Source organism: Natator depressus, chromosome 20, assembly GCF_965152275.1.
Source record: "Natator depressus isolate rNatDep1 chromosome 20, rNatDep2.hap1, whole genome shotgun sequence".
Lineage (NCBI taxonomy): Eukaryota > Metazoa > Chordata > Testudines > Cheloniidae > Natator > Natator depressus.
In genome coordinates, this window is record NC_134253.1 from 22515386 (window position 1) to 22521954 (window position 6569).

A 6569-nucleotide genomic window follows, 5' to 3' on the forward strand; every position below is an offset into this window, starting at 1 on the left:
GGAAGCCCAGGGCGCTGCGGAAGGGAGGATGGAAGGAGGCCCGGGGCGCTGGGGTTGTGTTGAAGGAGGCCCGGGGTGCTGTGTGTGCGGGGGAAGGAGGCCCGGAGCACTGCAGGGGCGGGAGAAGAAGGCCCAGGGCTCGGGGGGGGGGGGTAGGGGGGAGAAGAGGCCTGGGGTGCTGGGGGGGTGAGGAGGCCCGGGGAACAGGGAAGGGGGAAGAGGCCCAGGGCACTGAGGGGGCGGAAAGGAGGCCTGGGGCCTTGGGGGGAAGAGGCCAGGGGTGCAGGGGAGACCCAGGGCCATGTAGTCTATGAATTTAGGCAGTTGTGTCATGTGGGAATTGGGACAGGGCTCAAATGCCTCCCACGCCAGGGGCAGGCGACCAAGGTCACACTAGGTCCAGGCCCAGTCCCAGGGCCGGCAGCGACTGACCCCACGCCTCCCTCCAGGCACAGGGCTTGGGGCACCTTGGGAGAGGCAAGAGGCTGCAGGGGTCACCGATCAGCGTTCACAGCTGCCGGCTCCCCACAGAGGGATCTGCTGCTCTTCGGGGCTCCCCCTAGCCCCCCATGTAGATGGATGGGAGCTAGGACTCCTGGGTTCACGGCCTGGCTCTGCCACCCCCAGGTGACCCTGGGCAAGTCCCTGCCTCCCTCGGTCCATCTGCTCTGCACAGACTGGGGGAGCTGGGGGCCCCGGGCATGCCAGGTTCCCCAAGGCACTGCTCCCACAATCCCCTGGGGTGCACAGGGCCAAGTCAGTCCCCACCTAGGACCACCTCTGAAATGCAAAAACCCCGGCACCCCTGCACGCAAGACAAGCTGGCCGCAACCCCAAGTCAATGCTGCAACCCCCTTTCAACAGCCTAGAGTATCTAGAGTAGAGAGAGGGCGCACATAGATAAGATTCAGAGGAGCAGCCGTGTTAGTCTGTACCAGAGAAAACAACAAGTAGTCCTTGTGGCATCTTAGAGACTAACAAATTTATGCCCAAATGAATTTGATAGATAGATTGAGCATCATTTTAGGCTGTGGCCGAGGGGCAGTGCAGCCCCTGTAGCTGGCCACAGACACCGGAGCCATCGCCAGCCCTGTGTAGAGTGAGAATCAGGCAAATCTCTAGACCCACGTAAAAAAACACACACACCCCCACCCCCGGCAGATTAAACGATTTTTCTGGCAACTGGCATATCCATAAAAAACCCAGCCAGGCGGGTCCAATACTGGCCAAGTGGGAACCCTCCCTGCCCCCCCACTCTGCAGTTTATGGACCGGTCACCCCCTTTCTGGGCCTGATCCCCAACCTTGCTGCTGGCTCAGGGGTGGGAGCAGCAGCGGGCGGGGGAGGGGCACGGCGGGTTCCTGGGGCCAGCAGGGTTTTTCGGATAGGGGTGGGGGGAGCAGGCTGGGCTGCCACATTATCTGGGGTTGGGGGCCTGGGAGGCCGGGCCTGCTCCTTCCAGCCTCCCCCACCTCTCTAGGAAAGTAACGGGGTGGGAGGCAGGAACAGAGCCTAGGGGAGAGCCAGGCCCAGCTGGAATCAACTGGATGGGTCTGGGATTTGGGGGAAGGGGGCTGATTTAAATGGGGGTGTCCCATTACATGGGGGGGAGGGATAAATTAACTGCCTTGAAGCTGGGGAGGGGGTCGCTCAGTCTGAGCTAAGGATTGGGGGGGGAGGCCTGGCTTGGGTAAATCCCCTCCCCCCTGTGTCCCATGGGGAGACCAAGCAGGGACCCACTCGGGAAACCCCCATCGGCACCAGAGTGGGAACCTTCTAAAATGCCCCAGCCCCACAGTGAGTGTGACCGGGAAGGGGGGTGGGGGACTCCCACAGGGCTGGGAGGATTTGTGTGTTCGGGGGGCGTTTGAGGGAGCACATGGGGAGCGGGCGGATCAGGGGCTTTGGTGACCGTCCACACTAGCCTGGAGACAGCACGACTTGCCCAGAGTGGAGGTAGTGGCGGGCGGTGGCCTTGTGCCACGAGGGGGCGGGTGTTTGTGCACAAAGGGGTCTCTTCTGCCGTAGCTGGGGGGGCTGTACCAGATGAGTGTCGTGGGTTCTCTGGCCAGAGCCCCCCACAACCTCCCCACTGCGCACCCTGCAGATACACACCCAGCCAAGCCCCTCCCTCAACACCCCCCAGGCTTCACCCCCCCCAACTCTGCTCTCACACACACACATGCCTGTCCTCTCCCACCACCAAGCCCCTCGCTGTGTCCCAGCGCCCCCTGCTGGTCACAAAATGAACTCCGCACAGAGAGCTCCCAAGCCAGCCTCTCCCCCAGGGCTTAGGGCTGGGATTTGGGGCCACAGGAGGGGCCCCCAGACTTTGGCTGCTCGCTCCAGGAACTTTCCCAGGCACTTACACTGCCAGAACTCAGGGGCTTTAGTAGCCTCGCTCCTGCCACAGAGGTGAGATGCAGCTGCCTCTGGGGTGGAGCTGGGGACAGTTTACCAGCCTCACAGTGACGGGGGGCAAGAGAATCTGGGCACTGCCCCATCTATGGCTGGGGCTTCAGACCCTGCTATGGGTGACTGGGACAACCCCCTCCTGGGAGAGGGCAGCCAATCAGGCGGACAGCCCGGCTGGGGCAGTGACAGCGCCTCCTGCTGGGGGCTCTGAACAGCCCAGCCCCTCCCCAGGAGCTGGCTGCTTCCCCCAGCCCTACCTTTACGTGACCCCACCCACCTTCTCCCCGCCACCCTGCCAACAGCTGGCAAACCCATGTTTCCCTGGTCCCAAGGATCAGACACTGCCCCTCGAAAAGGGGGAGGGCGACCCCCCACATGGCCCAGAGGTTCCCCCCAAGCCCCAGCTGGGCAATATCCTTCTTCAGGAGCAGCATGGGGACTTGGGCAGGCCTAGCAGGGCATAGATGCTCCCGCCCCCACCTCCAGCCAGGGCTCCCCCGAGCCACCCCTGCTTCCCGTTGCTTGTCCCATTTCCTGGCCTCAGCTGCCCTTGGCAGGATGGGATGTTTGTTCCTGCTGGCACAGACACAGGCTGCGTCCTTGTCTGTCTCCCCCCCGCCGCCCTCTGGGTCGCTGCCTCTCATGCTGGGAGGGGTGTGGGGTCTAGTGGTTAGAGCAGGGGGCTGGGAGCCAGGACTCCTGGGTTCTAGTCACTGGCTCTGGGAGAGGAGGTGGGGTCCCATTCCAACCCTGCCGCTGTCCCCCCTGTGGGTCCTGGGAGTGAGGACGAAGCCTGAGGCACTGCAGGGGGATTTGTTGATGTGGCCCAGGGCACGCGGGGCCTGAGACGCTGGGATTAGAGAAAATCTCCACCCAGCCACACTTAGTGCCTCGGGAGCAGCCAGCATCCGAGTCTGGGCCCAGCCTGCCCTTGAAAATCCCAGCACTTGGCCTCTGGTTCCACTTCACGATCTGCTGAGGCAGCGGGGCCCCCTCAGTCAGGGGCTCCAGTCCAGCTCCCTTTGGACCATTATCTGGGGAGATGGGACTCTAGTGCCAAGGGAATGAGTGACTGGGGGCAGGAGCTGTACGGCCTCAGAGGCCCCTCAACCCCGCCCCGCAGCCCCCTGCTGCCCCAGCCCTGTCTGCGTCCCCCCAGGTTGGCCATCGAGGGAAGGCAGTGGCCACCACCTTAGCCTCACTTAGGCCAAGTCTCCACTGACTAAGGTAAGTGACCAGAGTATTCATGTCCTGGCTGAGTGGCCCTTCGCTGGCTGTGGATCGTTATCCCCATCAGTCAGACAGACAGCACCCGCAGAGACGAACTTATCGGCCTTAACTGCTGGTAGGTTGCGAGCGTGTCTGCTGAAATGGAGAAGCGCTCGCCTGGATCTCACAGGGGTCGGATACGGAGACGCCTAAACTGGCTGGCTTTGGCTCTGGCTTGCAAGGTGAAGCTCCAATTCGTTATCACTTCCGTGAGAAGCCGCACTCTGCGCATACAGGGAAGCGCCGGCAGCAGCTTGGGGGTCAGCCCCACATGCCGGACACGCTCTACCCAGCTGACGGGTCCACCTGAACGGCTCCAACTTTCTTGCCCTTCTTGAAGGGTGGATAGTTCACAGGATCTATACCGAGTCCTTCCGTCTGAACAACCGCCTGGCCAATCAACCCCCCGGTCTGTGCTGGGAACTGTCCAGGCCCAGTCCAGCCAGGGGTCACCCACTTAGACGTCTAACATACCGGTGCCATCCCACTGCCTCCCCATCGCCTTGATCCAGAAGCCAGCGGGAGCCTCCTTGTGAGCAGAGGCGGATGGTTTAGGAATCTCCGTCTGCACTCCGTCCCGGTGAATATCGCGCAGCAATCTGGGGCAGAAGTCAGCACGCTCATCTCGGTGATTTGGAGTTGAGCTCATGCACCAGTATCATTAGTGGTTGTCCCAGCCGCTCGTTAGCGTGTACTTTATGTGTGTTGGCTCATACGCTCCCCCCCACCCCCGCAAACGTCGATGTGCTGCCATCACCCGTAGTGCATGGAGGGCGACCCTGGAGGAACGTGACCTGCTCACGCGAGGCTGACAATGGTTGCCACGGGGCTGATAAGCTGCCTGCCTCCAGAAGAAAACACGGATCCGGGCAGCTCGGTTGTCTTTGTGACATCGTTTTCCTGCCCATGGACTCACGTGCAGTGCTGCCGGCCCAGCGCCAATCGCAGAGGAACCGCAGCAGATCGGGGCCGCCAGCCACGGCCTTGCAGAGCGGCAGCGGCTCTGGGACGGAGGGGCAGGTGTGACTGCGGGCGGCGATGCAGACGGGGTGCAGACCACTGGAGGGTGAACTGCCACAGCGGGCTGCCCTCGATGATGCAGCGGAACAAGACATCAGCGTGTGACACACATGAAAGCAGCAGCTCTGCTGGTGCCCCTCAATCCCAACCCGCAGCCCCTTGCTATTCCAGCCCTGGGCTGCCCCTCCTCCCAGCCCCACTGGTGCCCCTCACTCCTGAACCGCAGCCCCCAGCTATTCCAGCCCTGGGCTGCCCCTCCTCCCAGCCCCACTGGTGCCCCTCACTCCTGACCCGCAGCCCCCAGCTATTCCAGCCCTGGGTTGCCCTTCCTCCCAGCCCCGCTGGTGCCCCTCAATCCCAACCCACAGGCCCCTGCTATCCCCACAGGTTTTATAGTGGGGGTGCTGAGAGCATTTTAACCAAACTGTAAATCCTGCATGTAATGGAAACCACTTAAAGCCAGAGTTCCAGCACCTATGATCCCAGCCCAATGAGGGGAGCAGCCCCTGTTGAGCCCAGAGTGGGGGCAGCCACCGGTGCAGACACCTGTCCAGGAGGAACCTGGCTGAGCCCCATGTCCAGCGGCAGCAGTGTCGAGCCCAGGCCATCCCGATTGGACTGGAACCAGTGACGCATTCTGGCCTGGGACATGAAGTCCGTGTCCCAAGTCCCGGGATCACCTTCTGGGAAGAGTGAAACTCATGGAGCAGAGCCTGGGGGTGGGGTCTTGCCAGGTCGACACCAGGCACCTAAGGGGCTGATGCAGGCAAAGGAGGGGGCACAGGAGCTGGGGAAGGGGCAGCCGGTGGCAGCGAAATGCTGGCAGCTCCAAGCCCCAGAGCCAGGGCTCCCTTTCCGTGCTTGCCCATCTCCTTGGCGAGGGGGCTGCAGCCCGGCTCTGTGACTGGGGCAGGAACCCCAGGACAGGCTGCAGCTGGCCTTGTGCCCCTGACCCTGGCTGAGGTTTAGGTGTTTATATGGTCAGCAGCCCCACGCCAGGCAGGGCAAAGGGGCCCACAGGGGTCTTTGACAGCAGGGCCAGAGCCTTGCGACTCCAGCTGAAGCTGGGGGATGGGGGTTAGAAGAGAATTAGCCCAGGTGGAGCTGAGCCAGGGCAGCAGGACTCACCCTCCGGCTTGGTGGGAACACGCTGGGGGATCATTTTACCACCAGTGGGCACAGCTCTGGCTCTACCCCTCATCTTAAAGCCAGAACTTCAGCACTGCTGTGGGGTCAGCACTAACTGCCAGGGGAGAGCACCCCTTGCTGAGCCCCCCGTCCCGTCCCTGCAGCACAGCGCCCCCTAGCACCATGCTGGGGTCAGCACCAACTGACCCCAGTCAGGGGAGAGCACCCCTTGCTGAGCCCCGCCCCCCGTCCCTGCAGCACAGCGTCCCCTAGCGCCGCACTGGGGTCAGCACCGACTGCCACGGGAGAGCACCCCTTGCTGACCCCCCCCCCCGCAGCACAGCGCCCCCTAGCACCATGCTGGGGTCAGCACTGACTGCCAGGGCAGAGCGCCCCCTGCTGAGCCCCCCTCTCCCTGCAGCACAGCATCCCCTAGTGCCGCCCTGGGGTCAGCACGCTGTGGGGAGAATGCCCCCTGCTGAAGCACCGCCCCTGGTGTCTCCCATCCCCTTGGTCTCCCTGTTAGCCTGCCCTCTGATCCAGGGAAGGCGGAAGTCGCAGAGGGCAGCAGGGCAGCCGCTGAAGGGATCCATGTCCACCCCCAGAAAGCCAGGCCCAGGGCAGCCATACAACTGGCACTGAGTGCAGGCTCCGGGGCGAGGCAGCTCAGGGTCTGCTCTATTGCCCTGAGAAGGAAGGGAAGGGGGCTGTCACTGAGCAGGGCCCAGCATCGGGGC